Raw genomic sequence first — 26,828 nt, forward strand, 5'->3', positions numbered from 1 at the left:
GTTGTTATAAAAGCACATTCAGCTATTAATCACACATGCCTTAAATAGAAGCTATTAACATTTATAAATAACAATAGAGTGAAAACTTGATTTATAAAGCAGTTCCTGCTGAGATGTTTGAGATATTATATAAACAGTTAAAGACAACAATGAAATACCATAAAGTTAATTACCACACAGTTAATAAAACAAATTAAAGGCCAAAATTGTTACTGTTGCAATGGAATTTTGCTGTGCTCAGAAATACTAATTGATATTAAAGAACTAGATCTAGGAATTTGAGCAAAATCATGAAATATTGTATATCCTGGCATCTATTTTAAGATTTCTCATTTCTGAATGACCTTGTAAAAACTAGCTAATATTTATAGGCTATGAAATTGTTTTTGAAAGTTTATAATTAAGAAAAAGTTTCAAATAATATAATTTTTTTAATTAAAATTAGAAATAATCACAGAAATTGTTTCCTTGTTAGCCCCTCATTTTGCAGATGAGGAAACAGCAACATGGATGGGATGTAAGTGATTTGTTCAACTCAGCACTGGGTCTGTGTATGAACTGGAACCAGACTAAGGTCTCCTGACTCCTAATAAAGCATAATTTCCTCTGACAAAGTGCCTTTCAGGAAACAGTATTTCCCCTCCATGAAATCTTTCATGCTTTTACCTTCTACCTCCTCTCTGAATTAGTCCTTTTTTTCCTCATGTGTTCTAATGGAGACAAATTAAAATCATGGCAAAAAGCAGTGGGAAACCTCATGCGGGCCTGGGTTTGAGCCCAAGCTTCTCCACTCCCTAGCCATTGATCTTAGGATTTAGGGAATCAATTGGTCTCAGTTCACCTGCTTTTAAAACTGAAGATCCTGACTTCCTGCAGCCACCTCAGTCCCCGACAAATTAGGACAGCTTAAGCTTGGGCAATTTTGTCTGTAAGATATGGATAATAATCATCCTTACACCTCGTAGTGCTGCTCCTCCAAGACCGATAGAATGAATGTATAAAAACACTTAGCATAGTGCTTAAGCCTCACCTAGAGTAAGCATTCATTGCCATATTTGTCACTTCCTTCTGGGTCTCTTTCCATGTTGGAGATTTGAAAGTTCTTTAAAGCAGATGTGACATGAAAAGTTGAGAGAGAATGAGTTTTCTTAGAAACGGGGCAAGTGGCAGACTTGAAGAGGGTGGAAACACCATAGAAAGAAAGAATATTGACACACAGATAAACATAATCGAACGAGAAATGAGGGAATTCCAGGGCCATAACTTATATGGAAGGAGTCAGTAATAAATTATACTTTTGAGTCTACAAATATACGTGGATTCTTTTTACTGTATGTAAAGTAAAAAGAGGAAGTAAGAGTAAGGAATAATAGATATAATATCTTGTCCACTATGTGAGATAACTTTAGAAACATGGAGAATCCTCAAAATAACTCAAAATGTCTACAATTACCACATCATTGATGCGTGCAGTACCACATCTAGCACTCATATATTTCTGGGGGGGGGGGGGGAATCCCTGAAAGGAATAATACATTGAACAACAAACAACAAAGCAACTATCTTTTTCTCACCCACATCTGGTTGAAAGCTTTTCCCTAAGAAATGAGATGGGCATAAATAAGAGCGAGAGAGATACTTTCAGTCATGACCGAGAATGAGAAAAAGAAAATAAATGCAGAGTGGTGCTGGGACTAAAGCTGTGTGCACTGTCCCAGCTTTCAGATGCTGCCAGAGGCAACCTGGAGTTCAGTTCCAGTGGGAAACCCAGAACTCAGCATAATCCTCCTGTGAGGGGCAGGCACTGCTAAAAACCGTTGAATGAGAGAAGGCAATAAAAACAGCTTTCAATGTCTCTTAGGGTCACACGAGCTTGCCATAAGTTGCATACACTGGGAGGCAGAAATGTCTCAACCAGAACCTTCCCACACCAGCCACTAGTTCAGAGACAGGACTTGAAATATCATTATCGCAGGCATAGGAGCCCCAGGGAACTAATATAGCATCTATTACTGGAATGGTAAACCCTATGGGAACTACAATACTATGAATCACAAAGCAGCAGTCCGACCAACAACTGTTTGCAAAACTAACAGGAAAGCAGACATCCTGAACACAAGGACTGCTGATTATGGTAAATAAGATAGAAGATAGAATCGGTCACCAATCACATATAGCTAAAGGGTAACTCAGCTAACACCAATGGAAATTCCTTTCTTCTATTCATGTAATGATTTCCCTTCCTTTTCTCATAAATATCCCTTGCCTTCACCCTGTAATCAGGACATTATTTGGATTTTTGTCTGAATCCGTGCTCCACAAATCACAATTCTTTTGGATCTCAAATAAATGCTTGTTGCTCTCATTTTGGCTTTTTATTTTCAGGTTAACAAAATCGATAATAAAGATTTTTTAACAGTGTGCTCCTGAATAACTCAGTGATTATGGGTAAATAGAAATGGAAATTATGAAATATTTACAATGGGGAGTAATTAAAAAACAATAAATTAAACCTGTGGGATACAGGCAAGGTAGTAGGGAGAAGTAAATTTATTGCCTTACAAGTATTTATTAAAACAAAATAATAGTATATTAAAGTAAACATTTAACTTTAACAAATATGAAGAAAAAATTATTAAATTTGAAGAAAGTAGAAGAAACTAACAGCAATACAAGCAAAAATGAATGGAATTGAAAACAACTGCAAAAAAAGTGAAACAGTAGAGACTGTCCACAAAATCAAAAGCAAACCTTTTATAAATATTGACAAAATATACAAGCCTCTAGGTACCACAAGGAAGAAAAAAGAAAAAAAAAGAAAAAGAAAAAAAGATGGAGGGGAGGAACGAGGGAGAAACAAATAAGCAATATTATGAACAAAAAAAGTGCTGAAGAGGATGGGGAGAGAAGTCTAGATTGGTTAGGGCACTGGATGGACTGAACAGGCCCAGGTAAGGCAAGACAATGAGGAAGGCTAGAACATTCGAGAGCAGAATGAAGGCACTGAGTCCTACATGGAAGAAGGAATCACAGAGAACGAGAAGAAAGAGAAGAGTGTGAATCATACTAAAGTGAGAGGCAAGTGAAGAGCAGCATAAGGTAAGCATATGCTAGCTCTTCACGTATTTTCCTTTCTAAATAAAAAGATAGCATTACATAAAATAAAATCAATTTAGACTAAAATGATTTTATTAAGAACTATTACACAAGATTAAAATAATGTAACAGAAGGCTGAAAATGACTTCATTGTTCTTTTATACATCCAAATAGCTCATTAACAGAAATCAAGGTATTCATTAAGAAAGTACAGCTGATCTTCCTCCAGAGAAGAACCCCTAATGAAACCTAAGATCTGGTTCCAGAGATAAGTATAAAACACTGATTATTTCATTTTTATTAAATAAAAATCATATAAAAACTACCAAGGAACTGAGTGTGTTGTTTCTATATATCTTTGTATGAATGCATTTATTTATATTGGACATGTTTCTGAGATATATCAAAACAGGATTAAGTAAAATCGTGAAGCCAAAATAATAAAAATCAGTGCATGCCTAGATATTCTCCCAGAAATGTCCATCCCCTCGGAGATATCTTTTTCTTCACAGTGATCTCAGACTAGGCCCAAAGGCCTCTCTTGGTATTTTAACAAGAGAAAATACATCAAGGTATTGATCACTTTGCCTTTACATAATAATACGACTTTAAGGATATTAGCAGACAAACAATTTCGTTAAGCCTTTGTAAAACAATCTTGCCTAGTTTCCCTAAAATTACAAAATATAAAACCACTATTGCTTTGTCCATTTCTGGGGCCAACAATGCCTATATATAGGCCAGGATGTGGAAATTAGTGTTTGGAGCCAAACGAATAATATATATAATTTAGCTCTTTTTTCACATACAACGTTAATGCTCAACATAAAAAAAAAAAAAAAATCATAACAATCTTCCTTAACCATGGGTCTAGTCACCTTCTTCTTTTAATTAAAGGGTCAGTGCTTATGAAATAATATAATACTAAATAACCCGAATCCACAAGTCTAACTCTAAGTTCCAATGCTCTCATTTATGCATGGTAAGCAAGCTTCTCATTTCCTTTTCCCACCACCAACACCCTGCACTCTCCTCCTTCCTCAGTTTTGTGTATACTTATGTTGAATCTAAAACAAAAACAAACTCTAGATACAAATTGGTGGTTGCCAGAGATGTGGGGCGAGGTGGTGGTGGTGGAGTGCACCATATGAATGAAGGCGGTCAAAAGGTACAAACTTCCAGTTATAAAATAAATAAGTCACGGGGATATAATGCACAGCATGTAACTATTGTTAATAATACTGTATTGTAGATTTAAAAGCTGTTGAGAGAGTAGATCTTAAAAGTTCTCATCATGAGAAAAAATGTGTAACTATGTATGTTGATGGATGTTAACTAGATTTATCATGATCATTTCACGATATACAAATATTGAATCGTTATACTGTACATCTGAAACTAATATAATGTTACATGTTAATTAAATCTCAATTTTTTTAAAAAAAGAATTAATAGTGTTAAGATAGAGTTAAGACAATTTTAAGTAAAATATAAAAAAATCTTCAAGGTTTTTTTAAAAAACTATATCAAATAGCTTAAACAACATGACAGAAGACATTGGTCATTGATGGGGAAATTTAGATCTATGTGAGTTACAAAGTAATGAACAGAACAAGATCACAGTTAGAGAACAATCCTTCTAAGTTCGCCTCACAAGCTTCTCCTCGATGACAAGGTGGATGGAGGAAGGGGACTTAAGTAACACCAGGGTCCATTCTGGAGAAAATAGTCATCATCCAGTCTTCATATACAAATCACCGGTTAATCATAGCATTGTGCTTCATGACAAACTGTAGCAAGCTTCTAATAAAAGGAGTTATCAAGCAGTTTATTTTACCTTCTGTGAGTAGCACTACAGAGCTAATTGAAAACAACATTCATACTTGCACAGTCCCTTCATAAAACATGAGCACTGAAGACAAAGGTTGCAATTTCTCTATATTTTAAAGCCATCTTGTGTAGCCTCTGCTCATCTGGCCCTCTCTATTAGGCAGTCAACTCCAGTGCGATAATTATATTTAATTGCTTTGTTATTTTACAAATTTTAGGTAGTTTCACATGAAGAATTAGAAAAAATGCTTTACAATAATAAGCCTATTCAACTGTAATTCAGGGATAAGGCTCTTCATAGATCTATACAACCTGTAACAGACAAATCCTCAAATACTATTTTATTTAAATAACCTTGCCTAATTACTGTTATTAGGGGTTCCCAGGAATGTTAACCCCTTTGCCATGTAGCAATTTTCAGTAGCAGCTTTAGTAAAAATGTTAAATTAATATACATTTGTACATAAAGTATGCACGTGTGCACACACACACGGCCAGGTCCATTTTTTGGTATCACTATCTTGAAATGGAATAACAAAGGTTATTGAGTATATTCTGTGTCTGAGATTTAAATATAACATCATCAAATCTAATATCAGCCTCTATCCTAAAAATATGCTTTCTATTTATACAGAGTTTATCATTATCACCGTCATCATCGGAAAGCAATAACATGAACAATATACTATGCTGCTGGTGTGCAGTATAGATAGCATGACTGACAAGACTTCAGAAAGAACAAATGGAAAACATTGCAATCTCTGCAGAGTGTTATATTTTTACATGTTGAGTTGAGGGTGTGTATGAAAATATATGGAAGAGGTGGGATCGTTAAGAGGCTTCTAAAGGAAGGAAAGAGGCTTGGAAAAGATGTGATGCTCCTCCCCTAAACAGGCGCATCAGAGAAAAACTAAGAAAGGTCATGAAAAATCTATATAAAATAAGTGTCACTATTAGTCCCAAATCTCAAGGAAAGTTACAGCCCTGGTATAGGCAATCTTATCACCTCTCTAAGTTCCTAGAAAGATAACTCAACAGGAGATGAGGTTCCTTTTATGCATCTTGCATTTTTTTTTTCAAATTAAACCTTTATTTCATGCAAAATAAATGTGATCGGTAGATTAAACTGTTAGTAACCATGCCTTCAGCAGAAACATAATTCCACAATAATAATTTCTACAATTTGGAAAATGGAGTAATTGAAACACCAGAAGGCAGTGAGTGACCTTGCCTACTTCATGATCTCTGTAGTAACAAAACTGAAAAATTTACTCTAAATAAATCATTTATAATGAATCATTTGATTTTCTAGCCTGTCTTTAGATTATTACAGGCATGATAAATTATACCAGTAACAATCAACAGTTAACAAGAAAAAAATTCTAAGTAGAGATATTATACCAATATCATTGCATCATTTTAAAAATTTCTGGACAAGTAAATTTTAAAGTTAAAATAAAATCTTATTTAAGATCAGTGTTCTGAACAGCCATATACCCCTTGGGAACTTGAATATCAGCTGCCAAGAATTCCAACATGTAGAATTCAGACTGTGATGGGATTATCCCAATATTTTCTCCGCCCCAAATCAGGCTAAGGTTACTCCCACAATAGGGGCACTTAAACAGAGACCAAGGATCACTAAGGAAACACTCGTGAGATTTAGCAATTGAATCACTTATTTACTTATTTACTGAAGACTTAAGGTTTGTGAATCTTCTGTGGTATTACTTGGCACTAAGAGTTAGGAACAAAATAGCTGACAGACTTGAGCATTGGAGTGCTTTATGTAACTTACCAGGACAATTGAATTCTTTGTAGCATCTGAGATTAAATTTAGAAAAGCATTTATAGATAATTTAAACTATTTAGGGTATTACATTTAGATCAACACTTTAGAAGGGATCAATTAAAGAGTACCTAACTGTACTGAAGGTTTATGCACCTAATGACAGAACTTCAAACTACAAAGCACGGCAGAGAGAAATAAAAAAAAAATCTACAATTATGGTTGAAGACCAATATTCCTCTCAATAATTGATAGACAAAGTAGACAGAATCAGGAAGGAGAAAGGAAGCAGATAATACAATCAAACAACTTGATCTGATTAACATTTATAGAATAAAAAAAATAGCATATTAAACCTAAAGTAAACGAAATAAAAGACAGGACAGAATAGAAATCAACTGAAGAGAAAACAAAAGAAATAGAAAAAAATAAACTCAAAAGCTAGTTCTTTGAGGAAATCAATAAAATTGTAAACTTCTGGCCAGATGAGGAAAAAAAAAGAATGGAGATACAAATTAGAAACATCAGTATTTAAAGAAACCAACATTAATATATATTCTACAGAAAGTAAAATAATAAGGGTATATCATTCGCAATTATATGCACATAATTCAACAACTTAGATAAAATGGTATCCTTGAAAGACACAAACTACCAAAGCTCACTCAAGAAGAAATTGATAACCTGAAAACCTTTATATATATATTTTCAAAATTGAATGAGTACTTAGAACTTTACCACAAAGAAAACTCCAGGCCCAGATGGCTTCCCTGGAAAATTCTACCAAATTTTTAAGGAAGATATATCAAATCTACACCAACTCTTTCAGCGAACTGCAAAAAGTAAAAATATCTTCAAACTTCTCTATGAGTCAAGACTTAAGAGAAAACCAGGCAGATACATTCCAAGAAAAATAAAATAAAACCTACAGAAAATATCCCTTACAAACACAGATGTCAAAATTCTCCACAAAACTTTAGTAAATTACACTCAATAATATCTAAAAAGAATAATACATCATGACAAAGTGAGGTTTATCCCAGTAATACAAGATTAGTTTAACAATCAAATATTAATAAATATAATTAACCAATCAACAAACTAAAAGAGGAAAACCATGATTATTTCAATAGATTCTTTAAAATTTTTTGACAAAATCCAACATTCATTTTTAGTAGTAATCATAATAGTAATAATAATAATAATAATAATATCACTCATCTATAAATGGAATGAGATTTTTGACCCAACAAAAAGTTTCTATGAAAAATCTATAGCTGAATGACAGAAGACTGAACAATTTTTACCCAAGTTCAGGAACAAGGTGCGAATTCCTGCTTTCATCACTCCTCTACTGCATTGTACTGAAGGTTCTAGTCAGTGCAATAAGGTCAAATAAAGTGAAATGAAAGTCATCCAGATTGGAAAAGAAGAAAAATTGCCTTTGCTTGTCCAATGCTCTTTCTACCATACCTCTAACTATATAATTTATATTTTCTCTCTTAACATATATTAAATATATAATTGTAAAAGAATTCTATAATTAAGTTAAAATTAGAACAAGAATATTCATCAGTAATTATATATTTTATACAAAGAACACCGTTGTTTTTGTCAGATGACCAATGGGAACTTCTGTTAAATACATTGCGCATCACTGTGTCCTAAGAACGCTCAAAGCCACCACTTTGAAATTTGCTGTTTTTAAAAATGTCCTATTCAATTTTCATCTCAGAATTATCATTGAAATATATGGCCCTGTCAAACATTAATGCCTTATCAAAGGAGGCAAGTAACATGCAGGCAAAGAAAAAGGTTAAAGACAAAGACTGCCTTAAAATAATTACGTCACGCTTAAATGTCATACTGTCTCTGACTGAAAGTTTCCTCTTATTACAAGCTAATTAATTTATTCACTTTCGTTGTGAAAGTTTTCTCTTCAAAGTACTCCACTGAAGAGTAGAATTCCTTTCTTATTTTATTTGGCAGACAAGACTTATAGACTAAAAAAATCCTTTAATTCTTCTATATTTATTTACTGGTTGGTTGATTACTTGATTCAGGCTTCCTCTTATAGCAATGGTCTGAAACATATTATGTTGAAATCTATTTATAATTTTATAATGAGTTACACTGTCTGTCCTAAATTGTGCATGTGTGTGTGTGTGATTTCTAGAGCTCAATGTAGCTTCACATTTGCTCATAAATATACCTCTGATGAATAGGAAGGTACAAATTCTTGAGATTGATAATGAATTATTATGACAATATAGTTGTACTGCCTTTATTAAAAGTCAGTCACGCTAAGAGATTTTTTAACCTCTAATGGAGTAGCATTGGAGGAATCTTAATTTAAAAGGGAAATAATCATATTTTCTTTCAGAAGGATGATCACATGTTCCATTTCAATGAATTCAGGCTTTGTTTGCACCTATTATTTCAATTCTGTCCAGTTTAGAATTTGTTCTGATAAAAGTATCCTGGTTTGGATGATCTACTACATGGTCAACCTATCTTTTAGAGAGTTTACTCTGAAATTTAGAAAACATTCATATCTTTTTATTTAATAATCCTTCAAGAAATCTATTCAAAGGAAATATTCACAGACATAGAGATGTGCATTTATATACAAATATGTCCATTATGGGTTTACTTATAATTACAAAAATGTAAACAACTTAAAGGAATAATTGTTAAATAAGCAATGAATGTTAAATTGCATATTATGTAGCACTTAAACATTGTTTCTATAAATCATTGATGTAGAAATGATCAAAATATAATTTTGATAGAAAAAATAAAGTACAAAATGTATTTATTGTACAATCCCTACTCTATTACACATATATATTTTATATGTCTACACATACCATTCAAAAAAATGAAAATATACAAAATGATGAACAGTTATCTGGATAATGATTATGAATAATATTTCCCTTCAAATTTTTCTGTATGTTTTCAAGTTTTCTTTAATAATGTGTCACTTTTATAATCAGAAAAAAAGTAAACATTAATACAAGAACATAAAGGAGAGACTCAGAATGAGGAAAGACCCACCACTTTGGAGTTTTGATGGTAGAAAGACAAGTTTGGGTAAATAAATGAAGCATGAAGCAAGAGGCATCTTTAAAAATAACATAACATTGGCTAGTAACATAGGTCATTTTCTGTGCTATTTTCCTTTTCAGGTGTTACTAATTTAAACCATAATTCCAACAGAAAAAGTATCTAAAACTGACACAGTATATAGTCTTACATAAACTTAAAACAGCCCTCTGTCACCTTAAATACTACACTGCAGGCACTTTAAAAAGGAAACATTTTTTTAATGAAATATATTTTTAAAATAGCAACTAAGATTAAGAAAATAATCTTGAATGTTAAGTGAAGAACACATAAAGACACTAGGAGTGTTTATCCTAGGGAAGTGAAGGTTTTGCTTCATCTAGTGAAGACATAGCTAATGATCAGAGCTAAGCAAGGATGAAGTGGGGTCTCTCATCAGGCAGGGAGTCTCCCTTCCAAACCACATAGAAATCACTATCCGCTAAATTCGTGAAAGGTCACTGTGAAAAAGAATCCACGACTATGATTTTGGAATCTACTGTTGCTCGTGAAGATAGCCTTCTTAATCCTAGAGAGAGATGCTAGGTATTAGATGGATATTTAGACTAACTTTTCTCTAACGACCCCTCTGAATTTGGCATGATGTGTCAATATTTCTGAGATATGATCCACATTGCTCACATTTAGTTTTACATTAAACTGTAGGACAAACCTGATCTTCCAGTCAATGATTCTTAGCTACTTCACTGTTTATTATCACTCATGCTAGAGAAGGAGAGAGTAGTTTATTTAAATGAGTTGACTCTTACACATATTAAAAAATTAAAGACTACATGTAAGAGTTTAATACTGCTGGCCAAAGTGGTAAACTGATATTATGTATGTGCTCCCTTACTCACTTTATCCCTATTATCTATTTCCCTCTGCATTAGGTATTTTCTGTTTGTTAACTAAACATATTATTAAGCACTTATAATATAATTGTCATCTCAGCTTCTCTGAAATACCAAATCTGTAGCATGATAATGCTGAGCTTATCTATCCTGACTTTGGATTTTATCACTATTGAATATGTATTTTACAAATGACTATTTCTTTGCCTTGTTCTATCATGACTTCTAAGATAAATTTCATTCATGCTAAGAGATTGAACCATAAATATATCTAGGCTTCATTACTGTAGAATTCTGTTTAAGTTCTTCATTCAGAAAATTTATTTATAGAAAATAGACTTTGCTGATCAGGTAAGAATTTGCTTTTTTTGTTATTATAATTCTGGTAAAAAGAAAGAAAGAAGAAAGAAAAGGAAGGAAGGAAGGAAGGAAGGAAGGAAGGAAGGAAGGAAGGAAGGAAGGAAGGAAGGAAGGAAACATATAATATAAAATTTACCATCTCAACCAGTTTTAAGTGTACACAGTTCACTAGTGTTAAGTATATTCACATTATTATGAAACAGATCTCCAAAACTTTTTCATCTTAGAAAGCTAAAACTCTATACCCATTAAGCAACAATTTCCCCTTTCCCTCTCCCCAACTATCTCTGACAACTACCATTCTACTTTATTTTCAAGAATTGTCTTTTTGTATATATTTTCCCTAATTTTCTTTTATTTCTAATATATTTGTGAAAACAGGAAGAAAACGTAGACTAATATTTCAGCTCACATCTGTTTTTTAAAACATCATAGTCATTCTTCAAATAATAGGTTACCCTGAATGTCATAGTATATATTATTTTAATGCTACTGCAACTATAAAAGCAATTTGAACAGTAATGGGCATATTTTCCTATCATATCTAGAAAGCGATTGTTAGAAAACAAATCTAAGAGGCCTTTAAGCAGTTTTTCTCCTCAGTTTTGTTCAAATATAGCAAGAGTATAATTAGCAGGACAAGCTGCCTAACTCTGCAATATATGTCACCTCCTCACGTTACAAAAATGCAGTAGCGACAAGCTTTGCAGTAAAATAAAAATCTCTACTAAATTATGTCCAGAAAGATGAAGTAAAGGACATCCAATTTTCTTTTTCCCAGGAGGAAAGTATGTATAAAAGAGAGGTTAGGGAAAAAAAAAAATCTTTAAATTAGCAAGTTAAGATGCTACAATAATGAGACATTTATTTTTCTCACCACTAAGTAATCACTTTCACATTATTGGACAGCTTCATAGGTTTGACTGCTTCACTGCCACTTAATGATCCTGAAAATAAGCCAAGATGTTTCTTAGGCTCTTTCTGTACACACACGCGCGCGTACACACACACACACACACACACACACACACACACACCCCACAAAGAAGTCACTTTGTTAATGCAGCAACTCAAGTATTTCACTTTATTTTTCTGTCTTTGTGAGTGTTTAAGAAATTATTCTACCCCTAAATTCAAAGTTTCTGAGAGATAGACCCCTTGATATTATCCATGTTTTTGAAATGGTTAAATGCAAATTCTTCTCTGAAATAGTTATCTGATTGAAAATTGCATCTCCAAAAACAAATGCCTCAAGATATGACCCAGAATACATATTTCTCAGACCAAGAAGTAATACCTGAAGTTTTTAAGATCCAAAGAGAGAAAGCTAGTAATAGCATAGTAAGCCATGCATCATAGCTCAGCAGACCCTCAAACCTGTTGATACAGAGACAATAAGAAAAGGGATCTCCAAAACTACTAAAACCAATAAATCAAAAATAAAACCGTCATTTCTTCATCCCTAATCTCATAGTGTTCTTTTCGGGAGTTCCATTTGTCAGCACAGACCATAGACTTAGTTTATGTTATACAGGGCTTTTAAGCAAGTTAATGATTCCAAGTGCATATTTTCCAATTCATTGCAGTTACATCTTAAATAACACTTTACTTGCACAAGTTGAAAAAGTAGTATATTATATAGCTACAAGTTTCTCTCACTCAACCTATTTTAAGCTCTGATATCAGCCAAGATTATGTTGTTCATCACAAAACAGTATCTCTCATAGTTTTAAATATTTGTTTAAAATATTCATTAATTGAAGGTTTAAAAGCACCCTAAGTGAAGGCACCGGTCTAGGTGGTGCAGGTGATGCAAAGATGATGACTATCCCCACCCTCAGTCAGTTTTCAATCAACTGTGAATGACAGGTATAAAGAAAATGACTACATTTGGGGTGCCAAATCTATTATTCGAACTAGGGCACTTTGAGAGTTAGAGGGGTGCTCTTAAAAATTAAGCCAGAATAATAGACCTAAACAAGTCTGTTCCAGGAAAACTGAAACAAATAGTCACCTTAGCTGTGTTTTTCGAAATAATTTATTTTTCCCCCTAAAAACCTAGCTATGAGATAAAAAAAAAAAAACACTGTTCCCATTTTAGATGGGAAAGATTAAGGCCCAGAGAAACTAAATGATTTACCTAAGGTCACTTGGCTAACAAATGATGGGTACAAGTGAGCTGAGGTTTTCTCATTTCAAATCTATCGTCTTTCCACTATAACACACTCCCTCTCATCAATAACTGTAATCAAGAGATACATAGCTAAATTCTATAATCATGAATTGTGGAAAGCATGGTTCTTCTGATTATAATACACATATAGAGATTTAGGGAGAAAATATTGATAAGTGTGACGGTACTATTGTTTTCACAATAAAATTTATATTGATAAATGAGAGCAGATTACTAAAACTACATGACATAAAGTTGACATGCAAAAATAAAAACTAAAACAATTTCAAATAAAATCATAATGTGAAGGGGGACGTTTTCATCATCATTATTATTCCAAATTGTCTTGTAAGTTGTAACGAATAAATACTGGATAAGAAGAGAGCAAATTTTCTTTTTTTGGTATTAAGATTGTGCAATAATAGTTATTATGACCGGAATTTTAAAAAATTGGTAAGATGGCTAGATTTAAGATAAATGTTTTAAAACGCAATAATATTTCTGAATTCTGGCAATAAGCTCCCCTTGCTATCAGTCCCAGGCTCCTCCAGACCCTTTTTCATTCTGTATATATTTCTCCCCAGTTATATGAGATTTTTACAGTCTTGAACAAAATACCTACCATCCCAGTCTGAAGTTTCTGGTTGTTCTCCAAACTCCAGAGCTATCATCAGAACAATAATCTACCTTATATTTATGACAAATAGGACTTAGTAAAATCTTCTCTTTCAGGAAGAGAGACTGCCTCTAAGACAAAATTCTACCCCCACTTTTGGATCCATTGGCAGCAAATTCATGGAAATTTGAAAACTGCAAATTTGTCTGTTTCTAGTCTTCAAATATGTATAACTTCTGACATCCAATACCAGAGTATTCAACGCAGATAACAAAAGAATGTTCATGATGAAAAGACTTTCATGTGAGTTGTTTCTTTTTTTTTTCAATTGTGCAGTTCAATATTAGCTCCCTAACACCCCAATAGAACCTTTTTTATATGCCTCTTTTTCAGCCTTTATAATCTCTTTATTTCTAAAAACATCGGTTTCTATAATACTCAAAAATCAGATGACCTATCAAAAGAGATTTACATGTCATCCTTTACAAGAATTCTGGTAACAGCATTACATGAATTTTTATCTCATTGCTATGTTGTGATTTATTCCCTGAGACTTTTTTCTTTTTTCTTTTCTTTCTTTTCTTTTCTTTTCTTTTCTTTTCTTTTCTTTTCTTTTCTTTTCTTTTCTTTTCCCTTTCCTTTCCTTTCCTTTCCTTTCCTTTCCTTTCCTTTCCTTTCCTTTCCCTTCCCTTCCCTTCCCTTCCCTTTCCTTTTCTCTTTCTTTCTTTTTCTTTCTTTCCTTCATTCTTTCTTTGTCCGCAGTAGGTATTTGGGACTCTCCTTCTGAGCTTAATGAAGTGAGCAGATATCGAGAAGCCCACATGGCAAAGAACTACAACAGCCTCTAGAAACTGCATGTGGCCTCTAGAACCTGAGGTGATCTCCAGCAGAAATTCAGCAAAAAGTTGGACCTCTCAGTTATGCAACTACAAGGAAATGGATTCTGCTAACAACCTGAATGAACTTAGAAGTGGATTCTTCATCATTCAATCCTTCTATTGAGAATGCAGCCTGGCCAATACAGTGAATGAAGCCTTGCGAGACCTTGAAGCGCAAACACATTCAAGTCATGTCCAGAATCCTGGCCCACAGATACTGTGATAATAATTGTGTATGTTGTTTTAAGTCATTTGTGATAATGTGTTATACAGCAATAGGAAACTAAGATACCTTCTAATGGTTTTCTGTCTTAGAGCAAAAATCCCAAGTCATTTCCACAATCGGCCCCTTGCTTCCCCCTTTAAATGCACCATCTTCCACTTTCACCGTTGTACACTTTACTCATTTTGTTTTAGCTACAATGGCCTCTTGTCAAATATGACAAACATGCCACTGACTCAGGGCCTTCAAATATTCTGCTTAGAAGGCTGTTCGCAGACATCTGTTTAGCTCACAGTTCACCTTCTTCAGGTACCTACGAAGATTACTTTGTTAGAGATACCTTCCCTAAAAATAAAAAAAATTAAAAATTAAAAAAAGGAATTTTTACCCCCCCCACCCAACATGGATTGCAAAGATTTAACTGCTTTATTTTCTCATGACACTCACATATTGCCACCTAATACATATTTTTTTATTTATCTGTTTATTGTATTTCCAAGGGGGCAGAGACTGTTTTGTTAACTGTTGTTAACTTATATATGTGGAACATTGGTTAAATGAATAAATGGCTAGATACGTTAATGAATTAGTTAATCAAAGTGCATACACTAAAATATTGAAAAATTAGAGGAGAATTAATAGATATGAAGAGTAAATAAAATGATTTAATGTGGAGATAAATTTTATCTAAAAACAGAACAGAGAAAGCATTCAGAGCTATAATAAATGATAATTTTCCAATTACTTATTATCCAGGTAGGAAAATAATATAATAATTATTCTGATCATGGTAATAAACTAACATCATACTTTTTTTCACAGCAACAGCCAGAAGACAATGGGCTAAAGAATAGCTTTTCTAAGAGAAAAAGAATATGACCTTAAGATTTTTATGCTCATTCAACTTTTTCTTCGAGATTTAGGCAACTAACTTTATTAAGCACACAAAATCATATGAAATATAATTTCTACAATAGCTTCATGCAAATTGAAATCCTGCCAATTAAGAAATGGATAAAATAAGGGACTCAGAAATGGAAAGCAAGAATGTACAGATAAATGTTGGTGGACACTGAATCATTTTAAATAAATCTATTTAAACGACTAATATAATTTGTTAGAAAGTATAATTTGAATGTTTTAAACTTTGACAAAGGAAAATAATATAACCACTAAAGTGGAAAGATTTGTGGAGAGTTGGAAGTAAAACAGTAATTATTTACTCATAAATCACAGAAGGGAGAGAATTTATATTATCTTGAAAATTGAAATTAAATTTTTAAATAACCCAAAAAACTTATTTATCCTTCATAATAATTTTTCTAACCTTAGATCTTTTAGAAAAATTTTTTACAAAATTTTTTTCTGTAATTGCTAGGAAGTATATATTTAGGCTTTGTAGGCCATGTACAATCTCTTTTGTATTTGTACTTCCTTGTTTCTTTTCTAAATTTTAAAAATGTAAAAACAAATCTTAGCACTCAAGCTGTACAAAAACAGGCCATCGGCTGAGTTTAGCACGCTTGCTGTTCATAGTTTGTTGACTCCTAGCTAATAGTGATGTAACACTGAGCAAAATTTCCATTGTTCTTTCATTTTCATTCTAGAACCTTTTGATTCTATTAAATTTAAGTAAAATTGTGGTATTTTAAATTTCAAAATTACATAATAATATATAGGACTTCCACATTTGACAAAGATGTACCCAACAGGTATAATTAACATTGTTTGACATCCAATCAAATATTATCAAGCATGCAAAGAACTAGGCCACTATGATCCATAATGGAAAAAAAAAAAAAAGGCAGAATCAAAACCAACCCAGAAGTTACACACATGATAAAATTTGTAGACAAGAACATTAGAATAGTTATGATGACTATATTCCATATGTTCAAATAGCTAGTTGAAAGATTGGGCATGTTAAGCAAAAATGTGGAAGATATTTAAAAGACTCAAATCTAACTTCTAGAGTTGAAAACTATAATAGCTAAGGTAAAAAAAGTATATACTATATGGAATTAACAAAGATAATAAACACTGTAAGAAGAAAATTAGTAAACTTGAAAATATACTAATAAAAGTTATACAAAATGAAACACAGAAAGAAAAAGACTGGAAAAAATAAAGTACCAGTGAGTTGTGGGAATGCTCAAAGTGGACCTACGACTTATTGATGTTCTGTTAATCATCTGTTTAATTGAATCCTTGGAAAAGAGAGAGAAAAATATTTTAAGACATGATAGCCAAAAGGTTTCCAAATTTGATGAAAACTATATAACCACAGATCCAAGAAGTTCAGTAAATCCCAAGCATCTAAACAAATAAATAAACAAACAAATAACTGCAACCAGTGATAAAGAGAAAAATTTTAAAAGCAGCCAAGGGAAAAAAACACATTACATGCAGGAAAACAAATTTATAAATTGAACCAAAAAATAAAAAAATAAGAAAGCCAAAAGTGAGTGGAGTCACATTTTTAAAATATTGAAAGAAAAGGACTGTCAACCTAGAATTCTAAACCCAGGGAAAATGTCTTTCAAAAGCAAAGGTATACAACTATTAGAATGGCTAAAATCCAGAATACCGACAACACCAAATGCTGGCTAGGGCATGGAGCAACAGAAACACTCATACATTGCTGGCGAGAATGCAAAATGGTACAGCCACTTCGGAAAACAATTTTGCAGTTTCTTACAAAATTAAATATACTCTTACCATATGACCTAGTCATCATGCTCTTTATTATGTACTTAAAGAAGTTCAAAACTTATGTGCATACAAAAATCTACACAAGAATGTTTATAGCAGCTTTATTCATAATTGCCACAATTTGGAAGCAATCAAGGGATCCCTCAGTACATGGCAGGGTAAGTACAAATGGTACCTCTAAACGATGAAATATTACTCAGTGCTAAAGTGAGCTACTGAGTGATAAAAATGAAAGAACCTTAAATACATATTACTACTGCATGATTCCAACTATATGAAAAAGACAAAACTATGGAGACAATAAAGATCAGTGGTTGCCGGAGTGTCAGGGGGCAGGGGGAGAGGAGTAGGCAAGAATAAATGAATAGGCAGAGCACAGAGAATTTTTTTTAGGGCAGTGAGAATGCTCTTTATGATATAATAACATTAATAGATATTGTTATACATTTTTCCAAATCCATAGAATATATAATCCAAGAGTGAACTGTAAGATAAACTGTGGACTTTGGGTGATTGTGATGTATCAATGTACATTCATCCTTAGTAAAATAAATAAATACATACATGCATACATACATACAAAAACAAAAATGTACCACTGGTAAGTGATGCTTATAGTAAGGAACAGCTATGCATGTGTGAGTGCAGAAGGTATACAGGAAATAAGTCTCTTCCTCTCAGTTTTAGTATTAATGTAAACTGCTCTAAAAAAAAAAAAAGGCATTATTTACTAATGGCCAACAAACACATAAGAAGATGCTCAACATCATTAGTCATTAGGGAAATGCAAATCAAAACCATAACAGATGCCACTTCACACCCACTAGAACAGCTATAATCAAAGAAACAGACAATAAAAATGGTTGGTGAGGGTGTGGAGAAATAGGAACCCTCATACACTGCTAGTAGTACTGTGAAATGTTGTACCTACTTTGGAAAATCATTTATCAGTTTCTCAAAATGTTAAACATAAAATAACCACTTCATCCAGCAATTTAACTCCTAGATATCTACCCAGGTGAAATGAAAATATGTTCACATGAAGACTTATGTACAAGTGTCCATAGAAGCATTATTTGCAATAACAAAAATGTGAGGGAAAAAATGTTCATCAACTGATGAACAGATAAACAAAACGTGCTTATACCCATATAATAGAATTCTACTTAGTATTAAAATGAGAAACAAAGTACTAAAATTTGCCACATGGAAATATGTCAAAAACATTATTGAGTGGAAGAAGCCAGACACAAATGAACACATTATATGATCCCAGCTATGTGAAACGTTCAGAAAGAAACAAATCTATAGTGACAGAAAGTAAATGTAGTGGTTACATATGGCTGGAGGCGCTGCAAATGGGCATAGTAGTTCTTTTCTGGGGTGATGAAAATGTTCTAAAATTAGACGGTGGGAATGGCTCCACAACTCTGTAAATATACTAAAAGTCATTAAATTGTATACTTAAAATGGATTGATTTTATGGTATCTTAACTGAACCTTACTAAAGCTGTTTAAAAATATAAAAATAAAATAAAAACCTCTTCAGACATGTAAACACAGAAAGAATTTATCACCAGCAAATCTGCACTGTAACAAATCTTAAAGGAAAGCCTTCAGGCAGATTGAAAGCAATACCATATAGAAACATGAATTCAAATACAGGAATGAAGAGCACAGAAAATGGTAACTATGTGAGTAAATATAAAAGACTCTTTAATCTTTATTAAAATCTCCTCAAAAGGTAATTGTTTAAAGCAAAAATAATAATATACTGTGGCATATAAAACATACTATAGAAGTAAAATTTATGACAATAGCACAAAAGCCAGGAGACAAGAACTAGAAGCAAAGTTATAAGTTACCTGTCTTATTCATGAAGTAGTATGCTATCTTGGAAAGGAAGAATGTGCTAAGTTAAAGGGGTATACTATAAACCTAAAGCAATAACTAGAATAACACAACAGAGAGGTATAGCTGATAAACCAATAAAGGAGGAAAATGGAATAAAACTCAAAATTAATTAAAAACACAGTAGAAACAAAGAAAAATAGAACAAAAATATATGGAAAAGATAGGAAACAACATGATGGTAGAGTTAAACCCAGACATATCAATAACAACATTAAGTGTAAATGATATCAATATTCCCAATTTAAAGGCAGAGATTGGCCTATTGAGTAAAAACCAAAAAAAACACAACCATATGCTACCTATAAGAAACCCATTTAAAATATAAAAACAAATAAATTAAAAGAAAAAGGGAAAAAAGATATACCATGCTAACACTAATCAAAATAATGCTGAAATAGTTATGTTAATATCAGACAATGTAGATTTTATAGGAAAAAATTTAGCAGAGATAAAGTCATTTCATAGTAATAAATAAGTCAATTTATCAAGAGGACTTACCAGTCCTTAACACTTATGTACCTAATAACACAACTTCAAAATAATTAAGCAAGAACTAATAGAACTAGAAGGAAAAATCAATAAAATCAAAACTACAGTTAGAGATTTCAACACATATGTATTAGTAATTAATAGAATTCATAAAATGGTAGAAAAGGATATAGAACACTTGAACAATACTATCAGCAAACAATCTAATTGACATTTATATATATACTGTTTCAGGCTGAACAATTATTGAGGTAGGTCACATTTTGGGGGATACAACAATTATCAATAGATTCAAAAGAATACAAATTATATAAGGTATGCTCTCTGACAAAAATAGTTCTAAATCAGAAAGCAATTCTCTCGAAACTTAGAACACAATGACAAAAATACAGAAAACTCACAAATGTTTGGAAACTAAGCAACACTCTTCTAAATACTCAAGGGTCAAATAAGAAATCAAGAGAAAAAATTATAAAACATTCTGAACTGAATAAAGATGACAACATACTATACCAAAATTTGTGAGATTTAGTTAAAGTAGGACTTATGGAGAAATATATAGCACTAAATGCATATATATTAGGTAAAAACAAAGTTCTCAAAACAATGACCTCAGTTTCCACCGTTAAAAAAAAATTTAGAAAAGCAATAATGACTTAAGTCCACAGTAAGCAAGAGAAAATAATAAAAATCAAAGTAAAAATCAGTGATACAGAAAACTGAAAAAATAAAATAAAAATTAATGAAATCTGAAGCTGGTTCTTTGAGAAGATCAATGAAATTGATAAACTTCTAGCTAGACCGATTAGCAAAAAAACAAGATAAGACACAATTAATTTACTAATATCAGAATTGAGGGACGTGACATCACTAAAGTTTCTACAGAAAATAAAAGAATAAGAGACTATTATCAAAAACTTTATGCCAATAAATTAAACAATTTAGATAAAATAGACAAATTCTTTGAAAGACAGAAACTACTAAAATTTCCCCAAGGAAAAAATTGCCAAGTCAATGGGATAAAAGTGTATTAAAGAAGTCAAATTTATAGTTAAAAAATTTCCCCAAACTCTTGGCTCAGATGACTTCACTGCTGGGGTGTGCGAATACCAGGAAGTAGGGACCATCTTAGAGTCTGTCAAATGGTATAGCGTATGATCCCATTTTAATAAAATTATTTCTCTCTGAACATCTGTCACTCAATCTAGCTATCCATCCATCTGTAATGCAGAGAATGACCATTTATTAATGGAGGCTATTTCTGAGTGGGGATTTGGGGCAATTTTTTGAAGTTTTTTTCTTTGTAACTTTATATGGAATGAGTAGGTATCATTCTTATAAAACATTCTGTTAGAATAATAAAATCTTTTTTTTTTAGGAAATAATATAGGTTGAAAACTCAAATTAGTGTAATGTTACAAAGGTCAATGAACAAGAATATTTCAAGAAGGAATATGTGATCAACAGTGATAAATTCAGCAGAAAGTTCAATAGGCCAGAATGCTGAGAAAAGGCTACTTGGTTTAGTAATTGGTAGACCAGTATAGCTTCCACAAAGTACAGATGGAAAAGCCAGATTACAAGATGTTAAGCAGTGATTGAGTTGGTGAGACAGTGGAGAAAAATGGGTTAAAAGATTTATTTGAGAAATTGGGGTCTAAAAGGATGGTATCTATCTATACCCCAGTGTAGCTGTGGAGAAACTGGAAAACAGTTACAACTTTTGTCTGAAAAAAAAAAAAAAACAGATATTTAAAGAAAGCCAGCTAATCAATTCATATAATTGTTAGAGAATATTGATGGAGAGGATAATATCAGGCCAACATTCACAAAAGGAGAGAATGGATTTGTGTCCTTACGAGATATTAGACAATTCTGGCTTCAAGAAGACAACTGGGATTATACTTGTCCTGAAAGTGAGTGAAGTATTTTTTCCTACAAAATAAAGTTGCTAAAATGGACAAGAAAAAAAGACATCTTAAAAGCTGTCAAACATAAAGAATAATGTGATCAAATTAGCCTTACTGTATCATTAAGACTATATTCTTTACAAGAGTGCTTTGCATACATTACCCAAATAACTTAAATCTGCTTTCCAAAATCTATCTATAGAATTTTAAATTGTTCTTTAAATATGTTAGTGTAGATGCAATGGAAATCATATCCCCCACCATCCTTAAGAATATTTCTCCTCTGGTTTCACTTTTTAAACAAGGAAATTAGTAAGCTGATTTCAGTAAGTGTAAAAAATTCTCAGGTGTATCAGATTAAAATTCATAACTTCTAGACATTTTTAAGATAATTTTTAAATCACCAAGCTATATTTAGACTCCTTTAATATAAACAAAACTCCTGAATGACTAGTAAATTTATATTATTTATCAATGAAGATACCCACTGTCATATTATTATTTACCTGTTTGAATAAATTGACTTACCAGTTATATTTTTCGCAAGGAAATTTTTCAATATAAGCATACCTTGGAGCTGAACGGAAAAGCAGCAGAGGATTCCAATGGTTTTGTCTACTGTTTTTCTGCTGGAAACTGAAGGAAGAGAGCCAATTGAATCCTTTGAGTCTTCTCTTTATTCTCCATATTGTTCACTGGCAAACCTTCCATCCGATCCTTGGGCTCTTAGCGCCAACCTGGCATGTGTCAGCATATTTATCTGGGTTCATCCCTTAGTATGCCTAGTTTTAAAATTCAGAGATGAATCATTGTATCAGTATATATATATATATATATATATATATATATATATATATATATATATATATCTTCATTAAAGAGATGGCTGTAGTGATCAGCATTTTAGTCAGCAGGTCATGATATATTGCTTTCTGGTAATCGATACCTCTCAAGCAAATATCTGCTCAAATTTATCAATCACATGATGCAGAAAAGGGCAAGAATTTGATCAAGAAATAAACATTTTAATTACATGAATGTTAGAAAGTGTCTTTTTATTACTAAAAAGCAAAAAAAAAAAGGTACTGTAAAAAAGAGCCATTGATTAAAAAAAATACCTCATCAAACCAATATGGCTCTTTGTACTAATTATTTCTATATAACTACATTACCTTAGACTACTCATCCTAACAGTGCCAATTTAATCATTCAGGAAATGCATAATTTGATATTTGGTAAAATTTAATTTTTATTTCATCTATCACATTTAATATTCTAATATGAGTAATTTTGTATTGCCTGCCTTCAATAGACAAAAAAAAAAAAAAAATTGCATCTCTTTCTCCAGCAAGTTGAAGAACATAAAGTACAACTTCAGATCAACAAAAGGGGAATATAGAGGCGCATGCAATAAAATGTCCAAAGTAAAACATTTCAGGTATAGCTAAATGTAGGGGCTTGAAAATTTCATCAGGACTCCTTATCTTTCTTTCCATCTCTCAGCCTTTATCTGTTATCTCCAACCCCAGCAAGATTCCTATATACAATGAAAAGATAGCTTCCGACAATTCGAGGTTCACATTGTCAGAACTCAGTATACTCTGATTGCCTTAATTTTAGCAAAGGCCCATGGATAAAATATCACTGGATCTGAGGTCTTGAGTTGGCCCACATGCCCATCCCTGAACAAAATCACAATGTTCTCTTTGGTCAGAAGTAGGTTGTATCCTTACTCTTATATCCTGAAGATATACCCAAACCACCTGGACTTAAAATATATGTCATGTAGTTCTTTAAGGAACAACAGAGAAATTGTAATGAAAGATGATAAAAAGAATATTTGGTACTCGAAAACTGGATTTTCATTATCCAAGGCTAACAGGCACGTCATACATAGATCAAAGTATAGTATCTACAAAACCACTGTGATACTACTATCCTTTAATTTTGGAGTATCTGGAATTCATGTGCTAAAATACTCATCAGAGACTACTATGTTCCTATTTGATAAAACCTGTCAGAATAAAGAAACCAGGTTCCTTACCAAAACCTCTGTGCTAAACATTATGAACCTGAAGGATATGAAGAAAAAAAGAGAGAGAGAAACGCTTGTTCAGCTTCACACCTATTTGCTGCACTAGCCTAATGAATAGAATGTACAGCAGATATAAAAGTATTAATACAAGCAAAAAGTAATACAAAATACATAAAGTCAAATTTCCTTGCATCACCATATATTTGACCCCTTTTATCTTTAGTAACCTCCCTCCCTCCCTGTCTTTGCCTTTGGTTGGTGAATACACAATGCAATATACATATGATGTATTATTAAACTATACACCTGAAACCTATATAATTTTATTAGCCAATGTCACCCCAATAAAGTTAATAAAAAAGATACATTTTAAGGGTTCACTCAAAAGGATAAATCTAGAAATGTAATATATTTTTAGTGTATGTGTAAATGTGCATATAAAAGTTGTATACTCAAAAAAAAAAAGTAACAAAACAAAGAAAAAAGAAAAATAATAACTCTTGCTGATTAAACCAGAAAATCAGTTTAGGAAGAGGTTTGCTACTATGATGACTCACTCCTTCACCCCTCCAATTCTTAAATCTTAGAACTCTGATTCCCCAACTACGAGTTGAGCCAGCACCCAGATTTCAAATCCTGAAGAATTTAAGGTCTCTAGATCAACAATTCTGTATTAATTCAGACGTGCTGCTGGCCCCTTATTGACTTTGTTCCGTGAACCTAATAACTGAATTCCTGCTGCATTCTTCAAAATAAAAACCACATTGTATTGCAGTTCCAAGTCTTTCTTACTCCTGAGTTTCTTTTTTCTGTATGACCCGAACCCTGAACCACTGCTCTTTCATCCATTCATTCTTTCAACAAATTTTCATTGAATCCTGGCTAGTTTCTACACTTGTGCTCAGTGCCATGAATACAGACATCATCATTGTCCTCAACTTGCAACTATTGCCTATCCCCAGACTCCTGTGATCCCATACTTTCCTTACCCACTGGGTGGTAAGAGTATATACCTCTTGACACATGCCCTCTAAATGCCTGCCTTCACAAGTAGCCTAGGGTAACATAAGTAATAACCAGGGACAATGTATTGTGTTTCTGCCCTCCTCTCTACATACCATAATAGAATCTATCTAGAAATTAATAAATAATTGTGTTCGTGCATTCTTTGTTTAACACCCCAGGGCAAAGTTGAGAATAAAAATTACCCAGCTATTACTCTAAGGCGGGGGAACTCCAACCCCTGGCCATGGACCAGTACCAGCCTGTGGGCTGTTAGGAATTGGGCCTTGCAGCAGGAAGTGAGCAATAGGCAAGTGAGAGAAGCTTCATCTGTATTTGCAGCTGCTCCCCAGTGCTAGCATCATCACCTTAGCTCCACCTCACATCATCAGGCATTAGATTCTCAAGAGTATCAGTTCCTGGTGCCAAAAAGGTCAGGGACCACTGGTGTAATATGCTTTTGACTAATGCCAGAAGATCCATGGCTTCCTCTTATTCCCTTTGGTATGTTTCTGATGTTCATATAGCTCCCTCTGATAATTTCCCTTCAACCTTCTAGACTTGGGCCTCACTCCTACCACTGAGGATGCCTTTTTGGTATTCAAATTCCAGTCCTCACTCACCCAGTCAGTTCTGCAACTAAAAAATGAACACTGTGCTCTTTACCATAAGGGAATTTAGGATGTTAGAAAGAAGAAAGCTATCTATTGTCCATGCAAGTGGGTGGGAATAGCCTAGTTACACTCAATTGATACTGAATACCAAGCTACAACTTATAATAATACCTGATATACAGTACTTTAAAGATCTAGACAGGACATTCACACATATTATCTCAGCTGGAAATCTTAAAGAACCTCACTAAAGTGTTAGCAAGTTGCAAGCGAAGAGGAAACAGAAACCCAACTAGAGGGTTTATGCAAACATATTCAAAAAAATTGATAATGGCAAGGTCTACCATATCTTTGGAGGCTACTAAAGAGCTTAACTGCATGATATTCTCATAAACACCTCCCCCCATTAATTACAAATATCATGTCATTATTCTTCGTATAAAGAGGAAAACACATTAAAAAGGCCAGCTTTACCTTGTACCTCTCCCCTGACTCCCAAAACTATACCCTCCCCCTAGTTTTCTTCTTCACTTCACTGTCTTGCCCTACATTTTTATCTCTAAAGCGTCATGTGTTCTCCTTCCACAGGGTCTCTGCACTTGCTCTTTCTTCCGCAAAACTCCTTCCTGAATGCTCAACGGTTAATCCCTACTCTACCTTCCCGAATCTCAGCTCAGGCTTCTTCAGTCAACATTGCTAGAGCCCATAGAACTGTGTTTTCTTCCTTCAGAGCATTTATCACAGTTGCAGCCGTACTTTCAATATGAATATATATTTTAAAAACTATCCATGTTTCCTAATGAGACTGTAAATTTATCAAGAGGACAGACTATTTTTACTGAATCTACTTACTGCTTACATAAACTATCTCCCAGGAACCCATTGCCTTTTCAGGGGTTAACATTTGTTAGTTGGTGAGAGCAAAGTCTCTGCAGTCAGAAAGACCTAGCTTCAGATCCCATCTCTAATATTTACTACCCAGTATAACTTTGGGTTGGTCACCTACCTTAAGTCTTTAGTAATTAAATCTTAAATCTTAGTCTCTTCATAGTTATATTAGGAATAATCACTTAACCTAATTATACCATAAATTAATTGTGGAGATTTAAAAAGCACATAGTAGGCAAACATACATGTGCATTTCTTTCTTAAGGCCCACCACCATTCAAGTATTCATTTTATATTTGGGAAAAAGTGAATGATACTTTGACTTAAAGAGTCTAG

The 26,828-nt window shown here is 32.9% G+C and overlaps 1 protein-coding gene across 3 annotated transcripts in view; it reads right to left on the reverse strand.

The window, feature by feature from the left end:
• Window positions 1-26,828, reverse strand: part of IQCM (IQ motif containing M) — a 412,415-nt gene that overhangs the window by 283,875 nt on the left and 101,712 nt on the right. For 2 of the 3 annotated variants that reach the window (XM_016144555.2, XM_036234284.1), the window contains one exon: window positions 22,524-22,735. The gene's annotated coding sequence lies outside the window, so the exon portion shown is untranslated. Of the gene's footprint in view, window positions 1-21,902; window positions 21,995-22,523; window positions 22,736-26,828 lie in introns of all 3 variants that reach the window. The other variant, XM_036234285.1, reaches the window with a different exon arrangement.

The sequence above is a fragment of the Rousettus aegyptiacus genome, unplaced genomic scaffold (assembly GCF_014176215.1).
Source record: "Rousettus aegyptiacus isolate mRouAeg1 unplaced genomic scaffold, mRouAeg1.p scaffold_m13_p_16, whole genome shotgun sequence".
In the NCBI taxonomy this organism is placed as follows: domain Eukaryota; kingdom Metazoa; phylum Chordata; class Mammalia; order Chiroptera; family Pteropodidae; genus Rousettus; species Rousettus aegyptiacus.